This window comes from Rousettus aegyptiacus, unplaced genomic scaffold (genome assembly GCF_014176215.1).
Source record: "Rousettus aegyptiacus isolate mRouAeg1 unplaced genomic scaffold, mRouAeg1.p scaffold_m13_p_9, whole genome shotgun sequence".
Taxonomy (NCBI): Eukaryota; Metazoa; Chordata; class Mammalia; order Chiroptera; family Pteropodidae; genus Rousettus; species Rousettus aegyptiacus.
This window is the reverse complement of record NW_023416312.1, coordinates 33,435,016-33,460,265: the sequence shown is the minus strand read 5'-3', so window position 1 is coordinate 33,460,265 and position 25,250 is coordinate 33,435,016. Positions and strand designations below refer to the sequence as shown.

General features: G+C 38.5%; 1 long non-coding RNA gene and 1 pseudogene across 1 annotated transcript; one reads left to right on the top strand and one right to left on the bottom strand.

The window, feature by feature from the left end:
- Positions 1–280: 280 nt before the first annotated feature.
- Positions 281–2,682, top strand: LOC107503760 (annotated as a pseudogene).
- An 11,641-nt stretch (positions 2,683–14,323) lies between these two features.
- On the bottom strand, positions 14,324–24,568 carry LOC107503768. The gene is made up of 3 exons (XR_001595288.2): positions 24,349–24,568; positions 24,163–24,236; positions 14,324–15,615 (listed from the first exon to the last, which is right to left on the bottom strand). It is a non-coding gene; the product is annotated as an uncharacterized LOC107503768 (long non-coding RNA).
- Positions 24,569–25,250: the final 682 nt, after the last annotated feature.

The window sequence follows — 25,250 nt, the reverse complement described above, 5'->3', positions numbered from 1 at the left end:
CCCTGGAACCCATTTGCAGTACTGTAGGGTACCTGAGCACTTGGACTGGGAAACTCTGCTTTAACCAATGAGAGCTTGTAGTTTTGCCCTTGGAAGCTTCTAATTTGAGAGATATACATTTAGTTTTTTGCCTTTTCTTTTTGGGCTTAATGCAGCAATTAACGCCCTTATATATGTTTCTTTCCCTGGGATTTAGCATACTCAAGGGCATATTTCATTTGACAAGGTACTGCCAGACAGTCCTTCAGAATGACTATGTAAGTACACACTCTCATCAGCCATGCAGGTGGGTTTGTAGGTCCTCACATCCCCACCAGCACTTGGCATTATTATTTACTAATTTTGTCAGCCTCATAGATGTAAAGTCATATGCCACTGTTATTTTCTCAGATTTTCAATGATCTTGAATACCTGATCATATACTGTTGGATTCTCAAATTTCTTCTTCTACAAATCCCCTGTTCTGTGCTTTGCTCAATTTTCTATTGGTAGTAGTGTTCTCTTCTTGTTGATTCACAAGAGATCTTTGCATATCATAAATATTAAATCCCTTGTTGGTTTAGACATTGCAAATGTCCTCTTCCAATCTGTATATTATCTTTTCCCTTTGTCCACAGTGTCTTTCATCAAGCACAAACCCTTATTTTTGATGTAATCAAATTAATCCTCTCTTTACCATGTGGATTATAGTCTTCAAGTTTCATTTAGTAAGTCATTCCAAGCCACTAGTTTGTGAAGATATCATCCTACAATTTCTCCTATTAATATTATAGTTTTATCTTTCACATTTAGGCCCTCTATCTAGTCCATTTTTGTATGTGGTGTGAGGTAGGGATCTGGTTCTATTTTTCTCCATGTCAGTTTTTCAACACTAGCAACTAAACAACTATCCTTTCTCCATTGATTTATTATACACTAAGCTCTATATACACAGGTCTGTATCCATGCTATTCTATTGGTCTACTTTTCTATTTTTGTGCCAGTGCCACACTGTTTCTATTACTAAACTCAAAGAAACAAGAAAAAAATAACAATGATTGAGCAGAAATAAATGAAATAGAGAACAAAAGACAATAGTGAAAACTGACCAAACCAAAGCTGGTCTTTGAAAAGACCAATATGGGAAAAAGACCAATGACAAGAATGAGCAAGAAAAAAACAAAGTGAAAATTTAAAAACTAAGATAGAGAATGAAAAGGGAGTAATAACTATGGACGAAATAAATTTTTTAAAAAAGAGAATTATAAATGATATGCCAATGAATTAAAAAACCCAGATGAAAAGGATAATATTATTAGAAAAAATATAACATGCTAAAATTGGCACAAAAACAGAGGCCTTAAATAGTCCAGTGAGTGTTAAGGAAACTGAAATGGTAGTCAAAGAACTCCTCTCTTTCAAAACCCCAGTTGGTTTTGTAGGTGAGTTTCAGCAAACTTTCAAGTGTGGGAACATATGCATAGTAATAAATGAGTGAAACCTATCCATTTCATTTTTTTAAGCCTAGTGTAACCTAGATTGAAAAACCAGATAAGGAGAACCCATGAAAAAAATAATCCTTGGGCCATTTTATTTATGAAACAAAAATCTCAAATAAAATGTTAGCTAACAGACATGAACGATGCATTCAAAAGTACAGATGGTGACCAGGAATATAAGGATGTTATTGTTCAACACCAAGACTCACCATATAACTGGTCTAAAGGATAAAAGTCATAGATTAGCTCAATTAATGCAGTAAAGGCACTTGGTACATTCCCTTTATGTTGAAGTTAGTGCATTATCTTGATTTTTAAGAACTATGTGTAAGAGTGTGGCCAGGCAGCTTGGACCAAGCAGGGCTTTCCTTGCCAGTGGATTGTGCAGAACAGTGGTTCCCAACCTTTTTGGCACCAGGGATTGGTGCTGAGAATCTGATGCCCGATGATATGAGGTGGATCTGAGGTGGTGATGCTAGTGCTGGGGAGCAACTGCAAGTATGGATGAAGCTTTGTTTGCTCACCTGCTGCTCACCTCCTGCTGTGCGGCCCAGTTCCTCATAGGCCACGGACTGGGGGTTGTGGACCCATGGTGTAGAATACACTTCAGTCTTTTGTCTTCTGTTCACCGTGGTGTCTTCTGATATCCAGGTGAAAGAACTGGAGAATGCTTCAGGCCAGGCTTTTGAGCTGATTCTCAGCCCTTGATCAAAAGAACTGTCCCAGAATTCCCTTTCTCCTCCAAAGAAGGATCTTTCTCTGGAGGAAATTCAGAAGAAATTAGAAGCTGCAGAAGAAAGACACAAGTCCCATGAAGCTGAGGTCTTGAAACAGCTGGCTGAGAAACGAAAGCATGAGAAAGAAGTGCTTCAGAAAGCAGTTGAAGAAAACTTCAGTAAAATAGCAGAAGAGAAATGACCCACAAAATGGAAGCCAACAAAGAGAACTGAGAGGCACAAATGGCTGCCAAACTGGAGCGTTTGCAAGAGAAGGACAAGCACATTGAAGAAGTGTGGAAAAGCAAAGAATCCAAAGATCCTCCTGATGAGACTGAAGCTGACTACTTTGTTCTAAGAACTTTCTTCCCCTCCTCTTTCTAAATATCCAAAGACCGTACTGTCCAGTGTCATTTTATTTTTGCCCTCCTGACAAATATTCTAGAAGCCGATGTAGGACTATAGGCAGATTCACTGTATGATGTTGTTTTGGGGGATAAAGAGGAGAAACTAAGTGTTTTACTGCTTTTCTAAAGTGTTGAAGTCTTTCTAGTGTAGTTATTTTTTCTTGTTGCATCTTTTCTACTTCAGTACATTGGTGTACTGGGTCAATGGCTATTACCGTATTGGCTCTGTGAAAATATGTTCGTGAAAAGAGTATGTAGTGGCTTCTTTCAAATTGTCAGATGCTGAATATCTGTTCACTTTTAAATACCAGTTCTGTCCCAATCTTACCAGATGTTACTGTACCTGAATGGTTAATAAAACTGCACAGTACTGTTGGAAAAAAAAATAAAGAACTATGTGTACAGGTGGGTTTCATTATTATTGAATTCCATTTCAGGATAGTAAAAAGTACATTAGGTTCAATGAGTTGAGACATACTGCTCTCAGGTGACACCGAGGCACACTGAGGACCAAAAGAACACTGTCTAGTTTCCTTAGAGATGGTGGGGCCCAGGAAGGGTAGTCCAACTTATCTGTTGCTGATAGAAGGAGAGGGCACAGTTTTGGGGAATTGGGGGAGTCCCGAAACAGAGAAACAAAGTGTTGGTCAGATATCAACCTCATAGAAGCCTGATGATTGTGGGTTCAGAATTCTGGGATGAGAGGTGTGACATATTCATTAATGTGATATGGGTCCTGAACATGGTGGCCAACCTGTCTGCTCTTAGATATAAATTTGCCTGACTTTCTAACCAAGCATACGGGACTATTGCATAGACTCTGAGTTGGCCTTATGATACCCAGTTTTAAGAGGACATTGATGACAGGCTTTCTTCCATCTTCTACCAATTTTGAAGGTGGGCACTGGGACAGGAAGGCGGTAACATGTGCTATGTAACTTTAATGAGAATGCCAGCTGGCCTTCCTTAAGGTCAGCTGTGTACAAGTTGACTAGGACTCCTGCAAGGGCCCAACCCAAAGAGTTGGTTATCGTGGGTCAGACCAAGTTGTTACAGATGACATGGGGAGGTCCAGTTAAACTCAAACTGGCTTACAGCATATTACTGTTTAATTTGCAAGGAATATGTGTACCTGATATGTTAGTAGATACACAGGGGTTAGGCAAGAAGACACATACCTCCCTGAGGAATCCATGGTAATAAGGAGCCATTTCATAAGATAAGGGATTATTGGCAAACCACCAATCTGATAGAGCAAACCAGGCATAGGGAGACAGGTCAGAACAGGTAGCCTTAATGTCAAGGGTGAAATGCTCAACAATGGAGACAGGGATGCTAGGATTGGAGGACAAAAGAAGGTATAGTGTGGCTAAGATTGATCTGAGTAGACTCGGGGTAACCCCTGATGCTTTTCTAGGCTAAGGATGGCTGAGGTTTACTTAAGCACTCATTTTCCAACAGCCATGTTTTTGTTTTGTTTTGTTTTGTTTAAACTATTGAGGCAATTTCCAAGACACAGTCCTACATGGGTCTGCACTTCTTCTGAGGGACACCAGTTTAGTCTTCTGCTTTCTCCACTGGTTTTTGTGTTTTATTGTGAAATGGGCTGATAAGCCAAGAGCTACATTTGGAATCCTTCAGGAACGTTAGGCAGCAGTCCACAGATGAAACTGGAGAGCTGACCACTTAGAGGGGCCTTCAAAATCCTCCATTTTGGAAAACCTTCTGTAGCAATGATTCACTTGATTATAATAATCTTTTGAGTATTCATGTGATTCGGCTTTTCACCTACTGGTTTTGGACCAATCAGATTTAATAAAGCCCAGCTTCTTCATCACATTCAATATTCAGGTGCAGAAGACAGAGGAAACTACTCCACAGTCATATCACATTGTTATCTCTGATCAGTAGAATTTATGTATTTTTATTTATTTATTCATGCATTCCACTTTCTCCTCATTCATCTCTCCCATTTCTAACCTTCTCCCTCCCCTGTCAGATATTTTGATGTGTTAATTGTGATTCTTTGATTCTATGTGTTCTGTCAGGTGTACATGTTATTGGGTTCGAAACTGTATTTCTTTTAAAACTTTAAATGCATTCAACATAAAGTTTCTAAAACTTGTGCAGTTTAAGGAAGAATAATAAGATGCCCATATACCTACCAACCAGTTTAAGAGCTAGAACATTAACAGTATTTTAGAAGCCTCCTTCACATACTTTCATCCCCTGCCCCAGAAGAAACCATTATCCTAAACTTGATGTTCTCAATCCTTTGGTTTTCTTCAAAGTTTGGCCTCCCGTGTACATATCCCTAAACAATATGTTGTTTTGTTTTGAAAACCTGAGTGGCAAGTACACACCCTGCTCTAAGGTGAAAGTTACTCTTAGGTGAAAATGCCCAGGAGAGGATGAGCTGGATAGTCTTTCAGTCAGTCTGGCTTCAGCTTCCCTAAGAGTTTATAAGAACTGCTTCTGGGGAAGTCAGTGGGTGAGGTCACACATGAGTCCAGGGAAATAAACACAGGGCTCACCACAGTCAGGGCACCAGTGGGGCTGTTGTGTGGACCAGAAATGTGTTGTCTGGTAATAATAGTTTGACGAGAGTAGGCCCCTCTGACTTCTCTACTTCTAATCTCCCCATGACTCTCCATCCCCAGAAGAGTAGATGACAGCAGATATCTCTCTGGGGAGGAATGCATGTCCATACCTGATCTAGGCTGCTGCAGTGCTCAGAGGGAGGGCGTGCTGGAGAAGGTTAGTCAATAACTACGATACTCTGAGGCAGGCTCACCTGGGCATTCTGTCCTCAGGTTAACAGAGGACAGGTGGGGTTGTTTCCTCCTTAGCAAAGAGCAGATACTAAAAAGGATAAATGCCATGAAGAGTAGGTGACCTAAGACAAGAGCATATACATTTTTTCTTTCTTCCTTTCTTGTTTTGTTTATTCCTCATTATCCACACTCCCATTCCTCCTCAAATCCTGCCACACAAGCATATCTTTGAATGCGTTTAACCTATATCCTTTTGTTTGAGTTCTTCTAAGATGTATATCTGGGGTGTATGTGCATGCATTTGTAACTTCTGTGGAGTGTTTTGTTATATGGCTTATTCTTTTTTGCTCAGCGCTAAGTGCTGAAGATCATCACTGTTGTTCTGTGTACATCTAACTAATCTAAATGCTGAAAGGCTGACTGGTGTACATTCCTTATTTCCCTGTGTACTCTCCCAGTGATGGGCACTCAAAACGCCTCCAACTCCCCACTATTGCAAACCACACCATAGTAAACATTCTTCTACATGACCCTTTCGGGATCTGTGTGAGAATTTCTTCAGAGGGCTCATGGGGATACTGAATTTGACTACACACTGCCACATTCATCTATGGGGTGGCTGCCAAAGTCCCCGCTACCACTAGAAATGCACGAGGCTCCCGATGTCCCCATGTTCCCACTACAGTACTTGACATGATTCAACTTTTTAAAATTTTGCTCATCTGTGAGATCTAAAGTGAAAGCTCACTGTAGTTTCATTTTGTATTTTGCTGATAATTAATGCCTGTTAGCTTTTTAGGTTTTCCACTTCAGGAAATTGCTTGTTCATATCCTTTGTAGACCTGTTTGTGGATGCACCGCCTCCCTACCACCGTTTTTCCTTTCTACGTGGGCTCCGCTGATAGTCCCGATTCTGTGGGAATCACAGACCCTAACCAGGGCTTCGGTATTCTGTGTTAGGCACTATAGTGCCTTTGTATTTCCATGCGAATTTTAGGATCAGCTTGTCAGATTTATTTTTGTCGGATTTATATTTTAGATGTTACTGTAACTGGAATTTTAAAAATTTCTCTGTCCAATTGTTCATTGCTATATACAGTTTAGTAAATACAATTGTTTTGCTTATTTTGATTTTATAGCCTGCAGCTTGACTTATTAGTTCTAGTAGTGCTTTGTTGTTGTTGTTTGGTAGATTCCACTGGATTTTCTACTTAGACAATCATATCATTCGCAAATATGGCTTTACTTCTTCCTTTACTCCTTCCTAACAATCTGGATGCCTTTACTTTTTCTTACATCATTGCACTGGCAAGAACTTCCAGTACGATATTGAATAGAAGCAGTGAAAGTGGACAGCCCTGTCTTGTTTCTGATCTCAGGGGGTAAATATTCAGTCCTTCACCACTAAATATCATGTTAGCTGTAGGTTTTTTTTGTAGATGCCCTTTAACAGATCAAGGAAGTTCCCTTCAATCCCTAGTTTGTCAAGAGGTTCTTTTCTTTTTTTTCTTTTCTTTTCTTAAATCAGGAATGGGTACTGAATTTTGTCAAATGCTTTTCTGCATTTATTACAATGATCATGTGGGATTTTCTTTTTTTTGGTTCGTTAACATGGTGAATTGCATTGATTGATTTTCTAATGTTAAACCAACCCTGTATTCCTGAGATAAACCCCATCTGATTTTGATACTTTATCTTTTCAATATATTATTAGAGTTGATATAATTTTGTTTAAAAATTTCACATCTTTTGAACCTTCACTTTTGGCAGTTTCTTCATATTTGCGTATATACCAGCTACTTATTTTTAGTATGACCCACTCACTAGTCTTATCCATATCCTCTAAATTATGTCTGTGATGGTTACTGAGACTGGAACTTTACCCAAACTCAGAGAGGACCTAAAGGAATTTAGAGTAGAGACTGAGAGCATTTTTGATGTAGTTGGTCCTACCTGTAAGAGTGTGAATCAACTCGTGGCAGTAGCCCTGCCCCTCAACAGATGTTTGTCCCCAGCCTGAAGAGCCATCACACCCTTTAAAGCCTCTTAATACCTGATAGGTTTGTTCTGAAGAGAAAAACATTACTAATGCTTAGGAAATCAATATCCTAAATTAATCTCTCACTGTCACTGCTCCCCACTTAGTACTGCTGTGCTCCAATGAGGAAATGGCCAACACTGGACACTTTGCAAGAGGGGCCCACCCTGAAACACTGCTTCTTGCTTTCCCACTGAAGAATCCTATCTCATTCTGATTACCTAATGAACTTGATATCCCACACGCTAAGTTGCCCATATAATCACTTCAGATTTCTGACCTTGTGTTTTTTTGTGAATGGCTTTTGTTTCCAAGATATTGGGGGAGCACACAAGGTAGGATATACTTACTCTGTGCTGTCCTCATGGCACCACAAAAACGCTTCTCCCTTCGATCCCCTCAGCACGAAAATAATAATGGTAATAACAGCAAACACATACGGAGTGTTCACTACGTGCCAAACTCCATTCTAAACACATCCTATATATTACCTCGTTTAATACCCTCAGTCACCCTGTGAAGTAAGTACTATTATTATTGCTATTTTTACATAAGATGAAACTAAAGAACATAGAGGGTAAGTGACTTGTCCAGCTATAAAATGGAAAATCTGGGGTTTGAACCCAGGTAGTCTGGCTCTAGAGTCCACTGCAAAGTGAAAGACCTATGGCACTGACCCATGCTTGCACACTAGTATGGGGCCCCTGACCATCCCAACCCCCACTATTTATACAAACTCTAAAGCTTCAGAATATGTCATGTCTTTGGTGTCTGTGTGCCTTTGGCCAAATCTGGCATCAGTCAGAGTTTCTCACTGATGTTGACACCCAGATATACATATTTGGAAAACAAAAACCATGCAGGGAGAAGAAAACTTAAAAAAAAAAAAAGACACGATTAATGTGTTCAGAGTGACCAAAAAGAATTGCATTCACGAAACAAGATCAGGAAGCTATAAAAAGGAACATTCAGAGAACAACAACAACAAAAAGCTCTTAGAGTCAAGCAATAATCAAAGAAGGACTTCAAAGCAGCAGGGATGAACACGTACAAAAAAAATTAACTAGACAGCTGATTTCTCAATGGCATAAATGGAAACCAGAAAGCAGTGCCATATCTTTTAAGTGTTAAGAGGAAAAAAAAGGTTATTTAGAATTGAGTACCTAGCAAACTTATCTTTCAAGAAGAATAAAGTGAAATAAAGGCATTTACAGATAAATAGAGATCAAGACAACTTCTTGTTAAGAGATCTGCACTAAAGGATTTCCTAATATATATATTTCAAAAAAAAAATCCCCCAAAAGAGGTCCGATGTATAAGGAAGTGAGCAAATAAAATAGTAAACAAGTATTTAAATCTAAACAAACACTGTCCTCATAAAATAATAATGTTAATGTCTATTTTGTGTGTATGTTAATGACTTCCTTAGGAAAAAAAATAAAATAGTAGACAACAAAAACATATAAATTGGGAGACAGTAATTTACAAAGTCCTTATGTTGTTTGTGTGGGGATTATAACATTTAACTTTAGACCTGAAGTTAAATATGTATGGTAAAATTTTATGACAAACTGCTAAAAAATATCTGGAGGGAATAATCGAGAAAGAAAGAGAACAGGCACAAATAAATAATATGAGCAGTGTAAAATATATAGCAGACATTTAAAATAAGAGGATATAATTAATTTTAAAACTTAGATGAATTGGACCAATTCCTAGAAAATTCATTTATATTGGATGAGCCCACTAGAATCTTGACCAAACACAATAGATGACCAAAGATCTAAAAATCCTAAACAATTTGTTAGTAAACCAAATCCAAGATGAGAGTAAAAGATTTAATATAATATGAAAATGGTGGGTCTAATTCCAGAAAGACAAGAGCAGTTTAATGTTAGAAAGCTCTCATAACAAGGTGGCCCTGTGACGTAGAAGGGTAGTTCAGTCCTCTTTGTCAGCCTTAGCGGGTGGGGGGGGGAGGCTGGGAAAGAGGTAGGTCCCTTGGGGAGGGAGGTTTCTGGAGAAGGTAGGCTAAGGATGGGTCTGGGGTCTATGAAGGCCCCCACCTTCCATATTATACACCGCTATAATAATACACATGACTCTGAGATAGGCACATTACCCTCATTTTAAAAATGTTAAAGCTAAGGCTAAAAACAGTTTAAAAATTTGACCAAGGTCACAACACTAGTAAGTAGTTGAACTGCCATCGAAATTGAGGTTGGTCTGAATTTATAGCTCATGTTCTTAACCACTATGTGGTTCTCCCTTTAATAGTGACAGTAATCGGTGTTCAGTAAATGGTGGCTAGGTGCCAGGTACTTTACAAATACCCTAATACCCACAACAACTGTTCAGGTGGGTATTGGATGCATTTTACTGATAAGAAAGCTGCTGCTTAAAGAGGACAGGTGTAAGGACACACAGCCAAGTAATGGGGGCACCACACTTCGAAACTGGGACTGCCAGACTTCACAGCCTGCTTGTCTTAGATTATTACAGGTGTGAATGAAGCCCAAGAGGAGATGAATCCCAGTGTCTGAGGACAAGATGGGAAGGCTCTGTTCATTCCTTGAAAGATGAGGTTCTCTACACAATGGTTGATGTCAGGAGTCAGAGAACCATCTCTCCATAAGGAGGTCTCCACACATGGGGCTGAGGGAGACCCCATAACCTTCAGTACAGTGGGAATGATCCCAACTGCAGGGAAGTCTAAAGGAAATAAGTCACACAAACACCACGGTCTAGATAAGGAAGCCAGGAACACTGGAAGCTGGTATGGACAAACTCACGAACAGAATGTCTAACTTTTCATTACCTTTCTGAAGAATTAACAGATTAGCACGTTAGAGGAGGCCATAAAATCTTCTGGATTTAGGTATATGCTGTAGTCTCTTAGGATGATCTCATAGAAAGACAGGTGAACAGTGAGTGCAGTTAGGCTGGCTGGTGCTCACTATGCTGCTTCCCATCTTTGGGCCTTTGCTCATGCTGTACTCTTTGCCTGGACTGCCATCCTCTCCCCTTGTTAATCATCCGGAAGACTCTTACTCATCTATTAAGACACAGTTCATATGCCATCTCTTCTAAGAAGCCTTCCTTCCCTGGCCCCGAGCTGGGTTGTATGTTCTTCAGGACATATCATAGTCTATTGTATCCACCATTATTCCTACACTAGCCACACTGAAATTATGGTTCTGGGTCTTGGAACATAACTCGATCATCTCTGTGTCCTTAGTGCAGAGTAGGAGGCCTGACACATAGGTGGTCAGTCAATTTGGCTCAGATGAAATTAGAACTATTGGATGATCACACCAGTGATCATTAATGCATTGATGCTGGCTCAGAGAGGGAGGTCTCTGGTGGTGTGCCACAGCACTCTGTGCATATTGACGGCATTTGGATGAAATTACTGGATTTCAAAAAACTATGAAAGTAGGTTACACACTAGACAACAGAATTAGTATGCAAACAGTCATGGCAGGGAGAAACACTGGAGCCACACTGGGTCTGCAAGGTGCTTAAGGGAAAAGTCAGGACTAAACCTCACAACCTGTTACAGCCTTGACAATGCAAAGTTGTTTTTTTTTTAGCTAAAGCTTACCTCCCCGTGGTATCCACCATTATAATAGAATTTACTATGTGCCAGGCTTTGTACCAGCTCCTGTACCCCACCCCCAACAAGTACCACAGAAGAAGTCTAATGGGATGATCTGCTTGGCTTGGGAACCAGGAAACTGTTCCTCACAGGGCAGGAGAAAGGGATCAGAAAGTCCAGTGAGAGCTGGGTCTTTGGTTTTCACCAAGGAACAGGCAGACATGACAACAAAGCAGTTTGAGGGAAGTTTGAGAAAGAGGCAGGTCCACCTTCAGGAGCCCCAGGGTATAGAGCCAGTCATTGAGAAATAGGGCTTTGTTGCCATCCTACCAACTGTGAACTTATTTCTCAAAAGAACTCAGGAGCTATCCTCGCAGCCCCAACCCTTCTGAATAATGACATTCAAACTCCTTAGCATGGCATGAAAGACCTTCATGCCTAGCCTAGTTCTCAATGCATTTTTTCTATAATCCACAGTAATTAATTCAGTTTATGCCACAAATATTTATTGAGCATCTATTAAATATTACTATGCACTGTTCTTGGCACTTTTCTTGGCATTGGAGATACAACAGTGAATAAAACAAAAGTCCCTGCTTTGTGGAGCTTACAGTCTACTGAGGATAGGCAAACACTAATCACAATAAATAAGTATAAAATAAGTCAGTTGGCGATCAGTTCTTTGTAGAAAAACATAAGACATAAAGCAAGATAAGGAGATAGAAAGTGCTGGCGAATAAGACTAGATATGCTGGTCAGGGAATGATTCTCTAGGGAGGTGACATTTGAACATACTGTAAGTGGGTAGGCAAGTCATCAGATTATCTGGGAGGAAGAGTGTTCAAAACAGTGAGAACAGCAAGTATAAAGGCTCTGAAGAGGGAAGGTACCTGACATGTTTACAGAACAGCAAATAGGCCAGTGTGGCTGAGAACAGTGAGTGATGGGGAGAGTGACAGGAAATGAAGCCAGAAAGGGGATGGGGACCAGACTGTGTAGCGACTTTTGGGCCATGGTGAAGACTTGTTTTTTATGCTGAGGGAGCTGGGAGCCATGGGAGATTTTTGAGCAGAAGAGTGACAAACTCTGATATGGATTTTTAAAAGAATTTTAGAGAAGAATTAGTGATAGATATTATAATACTAAGCAAAAGAAAAACAAACAACTACTAGGAAAACAAAAAGGTACACAACAAAGGATATATAATCAGAGTGTATTATGTGCTTTAGATGTGAACAATATTTACAATGTCATACTTATGCAAACAGTGATTACTGGTTGAAAAAAATATATAAAATTTAAGAAATAATAGATACAAACACAAAGATGAGCAAGCAACAACAGACTATTAGGGATGACTAGGCAGATTAGAAAGTGAAATATATGGAACTTGTACAAATAAAAAAATGCAATTGTTGAAATGAAAAACTCAGTGGACAGATTAAAAAGCAGATCAAACATAACTGAAGAAAAAAATCAGTAAGCTGGAAGATATATCTGAAGAAATTTCTCAGAATGAAGTGCAGTAAGACAAGGAGACAGGTAATATCAATGAGATATTATGAGATATGAAAGATATAATGAGGAAGTCCAAAATATGACTAACTGGATTCTGAGAAAGAAAATATATAAAGAATGGTAGACAGGCAATATTTGAAGAAATGGCTGGGAATTTTCTAGAAATTATGAAAAATACAAATCCAGAGGCATGAAGCACATTTCCAAAGTAGAATAAATGGAAAAGAAATACATGCCTAAACATCGTAAAATGAAACTGCAGTGCTCCCTCCACACCCCCTTCTAAAAAAAAGAGAAAAGATCTTAAAAGTAGCCAGAATGAAACAAAAACACTCACAAAAAAAAAACAGTAATCAGACTGATAGCAAATTTCTAAATACCTATAACAAACTATCTTTTAAGAATAAAGATAAAATTAAGACATTTACATATAACAAAGACTGGGAATTTAACACCAAGAGATCTATACTAAAAGAACATCTAAACATCGTATTCATAATGAAGGAAAATGATCCCAGGATGATGGTTTGAGATGCAAGAATCTAAGAATGTAAATCCAAACAAACATTGTCTATATAAAATACTACTAATGATGATGCAGAATTTGTGATGTTAGGGGAAAAAAGGACATACTCAAAACAATAGCATATGGTCAAGGGAGGGATGACTACAGTTGAAGGTTTTTGCGTTCTTCAAAAGGGCAATTAAAATATGGTTTAACTTTAGATCTTATAAATTAAACATGTATGATAAAATTTCGGGATAACCACAGAAAGAATAGAAAAAGGATATGTAAATTCCAAACAGTAGGGAGGAAAAAAATTGAGTAAGAAAGCAAACAAACAAAACTCAAAAATAAAAAAGTAGGCGAGAAAAGAGAAAAATGGAACAGGGAAAAGGTGGTGGTAGGAAATAGAAATAAAAAAGTAAGATGGTAGAAACAAGTCCAAATATATCACGATAAATGTAAGCAGATTAAATTTGTCTACTAAAAGACAGAGATAACCAGATTATCTTTTTAAAAAAGATCCAGCTATATGCCATTCCCAGAAGATATAATTAAAACTTAAGGGCATAAAAATGTTGAAAAGTTTAAGAATGGAAAATTATATACTACATAAATCCTAACAAGAAGAAAAGCTTGTATTGCTAAATTAATGAAAGATAAAATAGACTTCAAGGAAAAATGCATTATCAGGAATAGAGAGGGTCATTTCATATTTACCAGGAATATATAACAATTCTTAATTTGAATATTCCTAATAAAATATCCTCAAAATATACAAAATTTAAAAAAAAGAACTACAAGGAGAAATGGACAAATCCACCATCATAGTTGAATATTAACACATCTCTTACAATTATTGGCATATCATGACCAAAATATTCAGTATATAGAAAATTTGCATAATATAATTAACAAACTTGATAACAGACATATGTAGAACTCTGTATTCAACAATTAGAGAACATACATTCTTATAAAGCACGTAAGAAACATTCAAAAATATTGATCACATACTAAGTCTAAATCAAATCTCAATAAATTTTAAAGAGTTGGTATCACACAGACCACATACTCTGGCCATAATACAACTAAGACAGATTTCAATAACAAAGAGATAAATTTAAAAATCCCCAAACATTCAAAATTTCATTTATTTATTTATTTATTTATCTATCTATCTATCTATTTATTTATTTTAGGCGAGGCAATCCTTGGTTGACCTCATACACTGCAAGCACCTTGTCAGCTTACAAACCCTTATTTTTTTTTTAATTTTTTACGCCTACAGCACCTGGTCTTCCTAGGTAGTCTCCCATCCAAGTACTAACCAGGCCTGACCCTGCTTAGCTTAATATTTAGAAATTTAGAAACACACTTCTACATAGCTCGCAGGTCAAAGAAGTAACCATGATGGAAAAGTTGAAGTACTCGGAATCGAACAGTAATGAAATACGACATGTCTGAACTCATAGAGAAGCAGTATTTAGAGGGCAATTTATATCCTTAAATGCACAAATCAAAAAACATGGAAGGCTGAAAATTAATGAGCTTAGTATCCAATTTAAGAGATTAGAAAAAGAACAATAGAATAAATCCAAAAAATGTAGAAGGAAGGAGATCAAAAAATATAAGAGCAGAAATTAAAGAAATAGAAAATAAAGACACAATAGAGAGAAGCAACAAAGCCAAAAGTTGGTTCTTTGAAAAGACTAATAAAATAGACAAACCTCTGGAAAGATTGATCAAGAAAAAAAGTGAGAAGGCACAAATAACCAATATCAACAATGAAAAAGGAGACATAACTACAGGTTATATACAGCAAAGAATAAAAAAATAAGGGCAGGTAATGCCAATAAATTTGAGAATGCAGATAAAATAGACCAATTCCTAGAAAACTTTAACTTACCAAAACTGACTCAAGGAAGAAAAAGAAATCCTGAATAATCCTTTAACTACTAAAGGAATTGAAGTAGCAGTTAAAACTCTCCCTACCAAACAAACAAATGAACAAAAAATAGGAGGCAGAATTTTCCAGTTGATATGTGGATTACAGGTAGGTGAATGTAGAATCTAAGGCAGTGGAGAGGCCCTAGGCAGGCCACCTCTCTCTACAGGCAGCCTCCTGTGGAGATCCTCAGAGGGTGGCCCTTAGTGAAACAGGGTCTGACAATCCCTCTGAAGTCCCTTCAGGTGGTGAGCACGAATGAGTAACATCCAGCACTCTGTTACTGCTCTGTGGTAAGTGTGCTAAGCAGGGCCAAGGAGGAGCTCTATCATTTGTAGTCTCTTCGGTAGTCAGCTTCTGTAGTCTTCTGCTCACTGAGGACAAGGGGCCTGTGGAGCTGATGGAGGAGTCCAGTTGCCAAGAAACACCACACACAGCCAAGTTGTGACTAGTTGGGGTGGGGTTGGGTGCAGGGAGGCCAAGCAGGGACTTCTGGAGAGTGTAGCTCCAGGTAGAAGCCCTGAAATTCTGTCTTCACGAATATCAGATACTTTTATCCATTTGCAGCTGATGAGCCCTTCTAATGGTGTCCAAGCTAGCTGCAGGGTGATGGTTCTAACAGTGATGCATGTTCTGCAAATAAGAGCTTCATCATTATTTTGAAATAATATGAGAGTTCAAGTGGTTTCAAATCTAATCACATTATCACAGGAAATTTTAACAATATATTTGTCAATGAAACAGAAAGAAAAGCTGCTGGCTATCATTTCAATTGTTAAACATTTCTGATGAATTTAAAAATTTGTTTTAAATACTTTATCACCTACTTGTATATAGAAATATTTTTGTTGATGGTTACTATTAAAATTTTGAAGAATATTTCATTAAAGTCTTGATCGGAATTTGTGTGTAGCCATTTCAAGCCTAAAACCTAATATAAAATAAACATGGAAGCAGATTTCAAGTTTCTTACTTAAAAGTCTGAAAAGACTTTATTTAGAAGTTTAATATTAATTCAATATTAAAAAAGGAAAACACCAGACCAAGAAGGTTTTACAGGAAAATTCTAACAAATAGGTCATTCCAAAGTCACGTAGTGGTCTAACATGAGGATAATCTATAAATGATGTTTACTACATTATTGAAGGTGAAAAAAAAACCAACCATAATCATTGTAAGAAACAGAGAGATATTTGATAAAGAATGCGATATCCATTGATGATTTAAAAATAATAATAAAAACTTCTTAGCATAGAGAAACATGGAACTTATTCTTAATAGGGAAAAGTTAATGGTGATTCCTCTAAAATATCCAACACGACAAGGATGCCCAATGCCATCTTTTCTATTCAACACTATACTGAAGATCCTGGCCATCTCAGTAAGACCAGAAAAATACATTTAAGGTGTAAAGATTGGAAAGGAAAAAACAAAAGTCTTATTATTTATAGCTGATATGGCTGTCAACATAGAAAAAACAAAAGAATAGACAGACAACTTAAAAAGAACTGTGACTCCTTAAGAAATGGTCGATTCTAGGGTCAAGAAAGGAAAATGTAAGATGAGTAGGAAGCGTCTAGTAGTGCCAGCGAGTAAGAAAGTGCTCAAAACCAAAAGAGTGGGGGAATGTCAAAGGGAATCAGGAGCCAATCTGAAAGAGCCCCCCGTGGCCAAAGCTAGAGCTTGAGCAAAAAGACAAATAACATAATACTGGATTTATAACTTGAAGTACTAAAAAATGCATGAGTTCATACTGACATAAACAAGTAACTGAATAAATAAGTATATAAATGTGTAAATAAGCAAGTAAGGGAGAAGAAACAAATCTTTTTTACAGAAATATTCCAAATAATCTATGTAAATACACTCCCTTCCAGAGGTGGAGCTTAATTCCTCTCCCTCTCTTTGAGGATGGGTTACATCGTTTCAAAGAATGGAGAACGAAAAGGGAAAAACGGCAACTTTACAGTGGATGAATCTGGCAACCATCACCTTAACCAAGTGATGAAGGTAAACATCACCAGTGACATCATGGGGATATCACATACCCTTGATATGATGTGATGAAAAGGGCACTTCAACTCTGGTGTTTCTTCCAAAAACCACCCCAGTCTAATTATGAGGAAAACCAGACAGTTCCAAATTGAGAGGTATTCTACAGTACACCTCAAAAGTGTTAAGGTCACGAAAAACAAGGAAAGACTTGAAAAACTATCATAGACCAGAGGACACTAAAGAGGCATGACAACTTAAATGCAATGCAGTATTCTGAATTGGATCCTAGAACAGAAAGAGGACATTAGTGGGAAAACTATAAATCCGTATAGTCTGAAATTTAATATACAGGAATATACCAATATGGCTTTCTTAGTTTTGACAAATATACCATGGTGAGGAGTATACAGGAACTCTCTGAACTATCTCTTTAGTTACTTTTCTATAACTATGAAATTATTCTAAAATGAAAAGCTTGATTAAAAATAATAAAAGTCTAGCAAGATGAATGGCTATAATATCAATATTAAAAAATCAAATTCATTTTTATACCCCTGCAAAAGAGAAAAAACATATTACATAATGAGATCTCATTTCTAATAACTGCAAAAACCATACATACCAAAGGATAAATCTAACACAAGATACAGGAGACCTTATCCAGAATATTGTAAAGCTCTACCAAAAGACATCCAAAAATTTATTTTAAATGAAAGGAGATATCATGGTCATAGCTAGGAAGACTCAACCTAATAAAAACGCCAATTCTCTTCAAACTGATTTACAGATTCATTGCAATTTCAATATTTTTGTAGAACATAACAAGCTGATTCTGAAATATGTTTGAAATAACAAAGGGCCAAGAATATATGATATTCCTGAAGAAGAATAAAATGGGAAGATTTTGCCCTATCAAATATTGAGATTATTTATGAAGCTAAAGTTCCTAAGGTATTATAGTATTCATTCGGGGACAAAAAGATGGCCAATAGCAGAGATCCTAGAAACAGATCTATACAAATATGAAAATTTGATGTATGACAGAGGTGGCACTTCAGAGCATTAGGCTATCCACATGGGAAATAATAAAACTGGCTCCCTATGTTATACCTTTGTACCACATAAAAATCTATACTGGTTACATTAAGGACTTAAATGTGAAAGGTACATTTTGAAATTTTTATTAAAAGAAAATAAAGACTATCTTTAAGACCACAAGTTAGGGAAGACAACTCAAAAAGGGCTATCTGTAGGGAAAAGATTGACTTGTTCAACTCCATTAAAATTAGGAATTTCTGCTTATACAAAGACACCATAAAGAAAAAAATGCCACAAACTAAGGGAAAATATTCAACACATATAACTGACAAATGATGAGTGGCCAAATAATAACTCCAACGAATCAATATAAATGAGAAATATACCAATTTAAAAATGGGCAAAAGATATTAATAGTCATTTCACAGAAGAAGAAACATGTGCGGTCAATAAAGATGAAAAGATGCTTAATCATATTAGTGACTGAAAAATGCTAACTAAGTCCACAATGAGATATTATTTTACACTCACTAAATGACAAAAATTTTTAAGTAGGACAATAAATATTGATAAGGGTGTGGATCTCTTATAAAGTGCTGAACGGTATAGAAATTGGTACCACAAGTTTAAAATACATTTTGGCAGGATCCTGTCAAGCTGAATGATTACGTCTTGTTAACCAACAATTCCATTCCTAGGTTTATATGTTAGAAAATGGGTGCACATGTGGATTAGGAGACATGTACAAGAATGTTCATAAGAACAAAGTGCTAGAAATGACCCAAATATCCATTGAAAGATAAATGGATCAATAATTTGTTTTACCATCACCCAATGAAATATTACACAGCATTGAGAATGAGCAAGCTATAGCTACATGTAAAACATAGGTAAATTTTGGACACACAATAAGTGAAAAAAAAGTAAGTCACAGAAGACCACACACAGTATACCATTTTCTACTAAGCTCACAACCAAGCCAAATGAACAATAATTGGTTAAGCATTCCTACAAATATGGAAAAAATATATATCAAAAACAGCAAGGGAATGTTAAACACAAGATTTAGAATAGTGGTAATTTCTGGCAGGCGGTATGGAGAATGGGACAGAAAATGACACAGGGATAGATGCTATTACTGTTGTTCTTGGTTAAGGCTGTGATTTCTTTTTTTTTTCATTATATTATTATCTTTATAACTCATGTAAATAATGTATATATTCTTTTATTATATATCTAATATGTTTTATATGAACAAACAGAGAATGGGAGATTAGGAAGAAGTAAAGAATGACAACTCTTTTGGAAAGCTTTGCTGTTAGGGGAATAGAGAAATTAAGCCATAGTTGCAATGGGATATGGGATGAAGAAAGTTTTATATTTTTTTAAAGATGGGAGCAATAGGAGATCAATGGAATGGCACAGTGAGGACTTTGGTGAACTAGCTATCCCACTAAAACAATGAAATTATGGGCAAACCAACTAAAGTCAATCATCTTAAAACTCTGGCAATTAACCAAAGGCTTAGAAGAAATGAAAATCATCTATCCAAGCAAAAATACTGAATTTTGGTAAGACAGTAGATTTTGTGGCATTTTAATTAGTGGCTATTCCTATCCCCTTCCCTTTTTATCTCAGTGGCTCAGTAGCCAAAAGCTGACTAAATTCCAGACAACAGAGAGATCTGACTGCTTTGGTTGGGAATTTAAAAGGAAATTCTGGAGAATGAGACAACTATAGGAACTTTGAAAAGCCCTGATATATTCCTAGGGAATCTAAAAGTCTGTGCATATATAGCTATGTGCATACCCAAGAAAGAAATGAAAAAGGAGAGGGCCCAAGTCACTCACATGTGGCTGATTGTGAGGCCCTGTGCAAGCAAAAGTGAAAGCTAAGGCTGCCTTGTAAACGGGCTGAAGTGTGAAGGCATGCCTTCTCACACAGATCTTGGCAAAGAGTGGAAGACATGTAAGACAAGGTCTTTAAGGAAATATATTTGACTAATCACTGGCTGACCACCAAATTATAGTTACCAGGTGTGACCTCCTGGGAATCTAGACTTAAAAATAAGAACAAGAACTTTAAAAAAAAAAAGCTAGCAGAGAACTCAGGGGCCATATAGTACAGGGAATATAGAATTCAAAGAACTAGCTGAGAAAAGTTGCTAAACAAACAGCAACGAGAAAAATAACAATAACAACACCTACACACACACACACACATGCACACACACACACAACCAGAACAGCAAACCTTGAGGGTAGAAGATTCCAATACTAGAATTGTTAGAGTATCTCAAATGCCCAGTTTTTGACAAAAAGTTATGAGACATGCAAAGAAACAGTAAATTATGTCCATCAGCTGACAAATGGATAAATAAAATGTGGTATACACATACAATAGATTATCTGGCAATAAAAGGGAGTGCTACATGCAACAACATGGATGAATCTCAACATTATGCTAAGTGAAAAAAACTACTCATAAAGACCAACATGTTATATGATCTCAATTATCTGAAATGTCTAGGCTAGACAAATCAATAGAGATAGAAAGTAGATTAGTGGTTGCCTAGGACTTGGGGGAGGGGAGTTATGGGGAGTAACTGCTAATGAGTATGAGGCTTCTTTTGGGTGGGATACAAATGTTCTGAAATTGATTGTGGTAATGGTTGCACAATTCTGTTAATATACCAAAAACCCTTTAAAGAATGAATTTTACGGTATGTGAAATATATGTCAATAAAGGTGTAACAAAAGATTTAACTAGGGCTGGGGGTTTGCCTGGTAAGTGTGCTGAAGTGACAGAGGCCAAGGGAAGTGAGGATGTATGCAAGGGAAGGACTATAGTGATGGACCACGGAACCTAAGCTGATTAAAGGACACGGGAACATGGAGTAAGTAAAGGGTAATGAAAAATGTTGAAGGTTTGCTGGAGTTGGGGAGCTAGAGGGAAAGAGCCAGAGAGATTAGGGGTAGTAGATGGATAGCAGGATGCCTGAAACTGAGATTATGAAGACAATGATATTACAGGTACTGATAAGAAGGGAGCCACTATCAGAGTAGGTGGCTAGATGGATTCGAAAGGCAAGAGCATTGTAGGAGAGCAGAGAGACAAGAACACTGCAAGGGTCATCTATGAGGGTATTAAAATCACCAAGAAGCAGGACTTGGGCAGTGTTACAGAGAGTGACTGGTAGCTGAATTCTTCTAGGAATGAGGTGTGACAGGGGCAGTTATGTGTGTATGTTTGTACCTGACTCTAACACAGATGGGTGGGTGATAGTATAGTTTGATGATCTGAGATTTAAAACAAGATGCTTGATATTTACATAATCTTAAGGTATCACTCCACAAATTACTTATAATTATAAAGGAATAAAGAGTAACTGCAGTAGAGAAACCTGACAGACACCAACTTAAACAAATAGTCAAAGTGAATAAAACCAGTATTGGGACAAAATGACATTACAACCCTCCTGATATAAAGATATGTCTCTTCTGTGGTATTCTTGCTCCAATTCCATAACTTTACTATAATCACAAGGAAACATCAGACAAATTCACATTCTATAAAATAACTGGCTGGGGCTCTTCAAAAGTATCAAAGTCATGAAAAACAAAGAAGGACTAAGGAATGTCCCAGATTGAACAAGCCTAACGAGAAATGGCAACCAAATGCAATGTGGGATTCTGAAGTCTATCCTAGAAGAGAAACAGATTAGTGAAAAAACTGAAGAAATCCGAATAAGTTCTACATTTTTGTTAATAGTACTGTGCCAATGTTAATTTCCTAATTTTGATAACTATACCGTAGTTGTATAATTTCTTAACATTTGAGGAATCCAAGTGAATTATATATGGGAATTTTCTATACTATTTTTACAACTTTTTAAAATAAAATTATTTTTAAATAAAAATAATTAATTCTCATAAAGGTTGTTTAGGGAAGGAGAGAAGAAGTCTGGGAAGGGCAATGAGAGTGAGGATAACTACCCTCATCTCCTGGCCTCCTGGTAAGAGGGGTATGAGGGGGCTGCTGGGGGAGCAGAATGCTCAGAGGAAAGCAAGATTTCTGTTCAAGCAGTGGTTCTCAGTAGCGGGTTGGACAGTCAAGAGGTGCCTGGGGGCATTTCTGATTGTTACAAGAATTGGAGATCATTAGTGACATTTAGAGAGCATGGACCAGGGATGTTTAGCTGCACAAGACAGCGCCACACATCTGATGTAATTTTAGAATGTCCCACCAGACAATCATGTAGGTGAAAAACCTGTTCATTCATTCATTCATTCATTCAACAAACATTTACTGAGCCTACAATGTGGCAAGCACTGTTTTGGGTAATAGGGATGCATCGGAGCACAAAACAGACAAAAACTACTACCCTTCTGGAGCTTACAATCGAGTGGAAGAGTCAGACAACAAACATAATAAAGATGTGATTACATATTATGTGAGGGTGGTGAGCACTATGGAAAAAATAGAGCAGGGTATATGCTGGGGAGAGCTGCAATTTTAAACAGGACAGTCTGTCTAGGTAGGCCTCATTGAGAAAGAGACATCTGAGTACAGCCATGAAGGAAGTAAAACCATGAGCCTTATGGGAGACGAGTATTCCAGGTGCAGGGGATGGCCCAGTACAAACCCCTGAGGTGGAAGGATGCCTAATATATTAAAGTAGCATAAAGGAGGCCAGGATGGGTGGCATAGAAGCAGCAAGTAGGAGAGTGGTAGGAGGTAAGGTGAGAGAGGTTATGGGGGCCAGATCATAGATTTTAAATACAGTGACTTTTCTGGAAATTCAATAACTACATAACATCAGGAAAGACTGCACTTTGTTTTGTTTAGAATTTTATGAAGACTTGTTCATTTTCTAAGAAAACTGCATCACCCTACCTGTGGTTTCTGGGTCACCAATCAACACATGTGTAGCTATCATCGTCTCAGGTTTGAGTATCATAGACCATTTCATTATGTCTTCTAGTGGAATTATATCCCAGCCTTTATATATTAAAATGCATATTGCTTTATTAAAAATTACTCTTCCTTTATTTGTCCCTTATATTACAATTAGGACATTGTATTGGTTTGGGGGGAATTATGTGTGTAGAGAGATTCTATTATCTATGCACTTCATTTCAGAATAGTGAAAGGGGCATTTCAAAATATACATTAGAAAGATGAAGCGTTGGGTCCAATAGGTATGAGAACCATTAAGGCAAGGCAAGAAAACAAAGAGACTATTCAGAAGCCAGGGTGAGAATGGAGGGGACTGAAGGTGAGTTCTAGAAGGCCTGGTCAAAGGATTTCAGGAGGGCTGTATGGGGATGTAACATGGAGACCCTCGGTCTTCATGTGGTGACTAACATGGTATAATATAAAGGGCCTAATTCACTTTTTCTTCTAAGTTACTCCCCACCTTGGGGATCTTTACCAGTTTAACACAGTAGGCTGAGGAATAAAGAGGGTTCTCTCCTCAGTGAGGCCAGAAGCAGCCCAAGTCCATGCTCCATATTTTACCCATAGAACAGTTCAGAGCCCAAGGCTAAGCTCATAGGTGCTCTCAGGCCAAGCGTTGCTAAAAACAATACATTTCTAACCTATTTAGAGATGGAAAAGAGACATGTAGAAAGAGGGAAAACAGTAACAAAGAAAGAAGCATTCGGAAAATAAAACCAATGGCGGAAGGTCAGAGACAGGAGAAAACAAAGACCGAGAGAGATAATATTCTTTTCAATCACGACTGTCATTTATTGAACACTTCCTAGGGGCCAAGCACTGGGCAAAACGATGCCCATGTATTGTCTCAGGTGGAGACCCCATTTGACAGATCAGGAAACAGGCTCAGATGGGTGAAGTAGATGACTCAAGGCCTCATGGCTAGTTTTAACCGGTAGGATCAGGATTCGGCCTTCTAGGTCTGTGTTGTCTAGTATGTATGTCTCAGGGAGTTAAACAGAAAGAGGCAGACAGAAAGATGGAGATAGGGAGACGGAAAGGCGGGGCAGAAAGAGATGAAGACTTACAGACGTGCACGCAGACGATCACGTGAGCTGCAGACCTGCACGGAAACGTTTTCCAAAAGACTAGGGGGAAGGGGGTGGCGCGGAGGGCGGGAATGGGAGGTAGTCTTCGCAGGGTACTCACCTGGTCGCAGTGTGGGGCTGCAGGAGCACTCGCCCTCCCTCTGCTACCCGCAAGATCCTCTGCAACCCGCTGACCTACGGTTGAGAGGCTGCCCAGTTAAGAGCTCGCTCAGACCCCACCCCTCACGCGCTCCTGCCCGGCCTCTTTCCCCTGCGCCCCCCGACCCTGGTCTTTACAGCGTCTCACCGGACACCTCCCGCCATTCACGCCGCACGCGAGCAGATTGCAGGGGCTGTCAGCTGGATCTCACGAACACCCTGGACGCTTCCCTCCCGCCCGCTGGAGCGCAAGCTGGGTTGCAAGCTCCATCACCACGTAAGGCTCCCGGGCTCCCATTGGAGGAGTGCCCTCCTGCCTTCCCTGGGATTGGCTGGAGATAGAAAGGTCTTATTTTAAGCCCCCAGGCCTGAATCCAGGCGGAAGAAAACTCCGCCCCTTCAGGGGCCTTTGATTGGCTGACGAGCCAAGCCCACCCTTTAATGGGATTGGCCAAGAGAGGTGGGGTCGTCATTCCCTTTGCCAGTGTATTCCATAGGGCTTCGGGAGGTTAGCTGGGAATACGCAGGCGTGAATCCTAAAGTGTGGCTTGGCGCAAGATAGTGAACGATGAAAGATCCCGGCTTCTTGATGTCATACTCTCCGTATGCTACATTGTGTAAGCCACCGCCCCGCTAAGAGACACGACTCTAACCCCAATTTCTCATAGCTCTACCCTCCTCGCAGGGATTTCTGAGCCAGGTTTATCTCGCTCAAACTGAGTGTAGTTCCTAATTTCATCCATGGAGGAGGAGGGGGACCTGGCCAGTCACCCAACAGCCCCTGCTACTTATTGACTAAGACATCGGTCAAGTGATAACCTCACTCGGGGCCTCAGTTTAACTATCTGTAAAATGGGAAGGCAATTTTAAAATCTTGCCTGACACTATCGTTATGATGATTAAATGAGAGAACGTAAATTAATTGCCTGGAACATTAATAGTTAAGTTCTCCCATCCCAGTTCTTGCCTTTCCCATTGTTTCAGACTCAGGGAACTATGGCCCAGAGAGGCAAACTGATTGGCTTGAGGTTACACAGCAATCAGACCCAG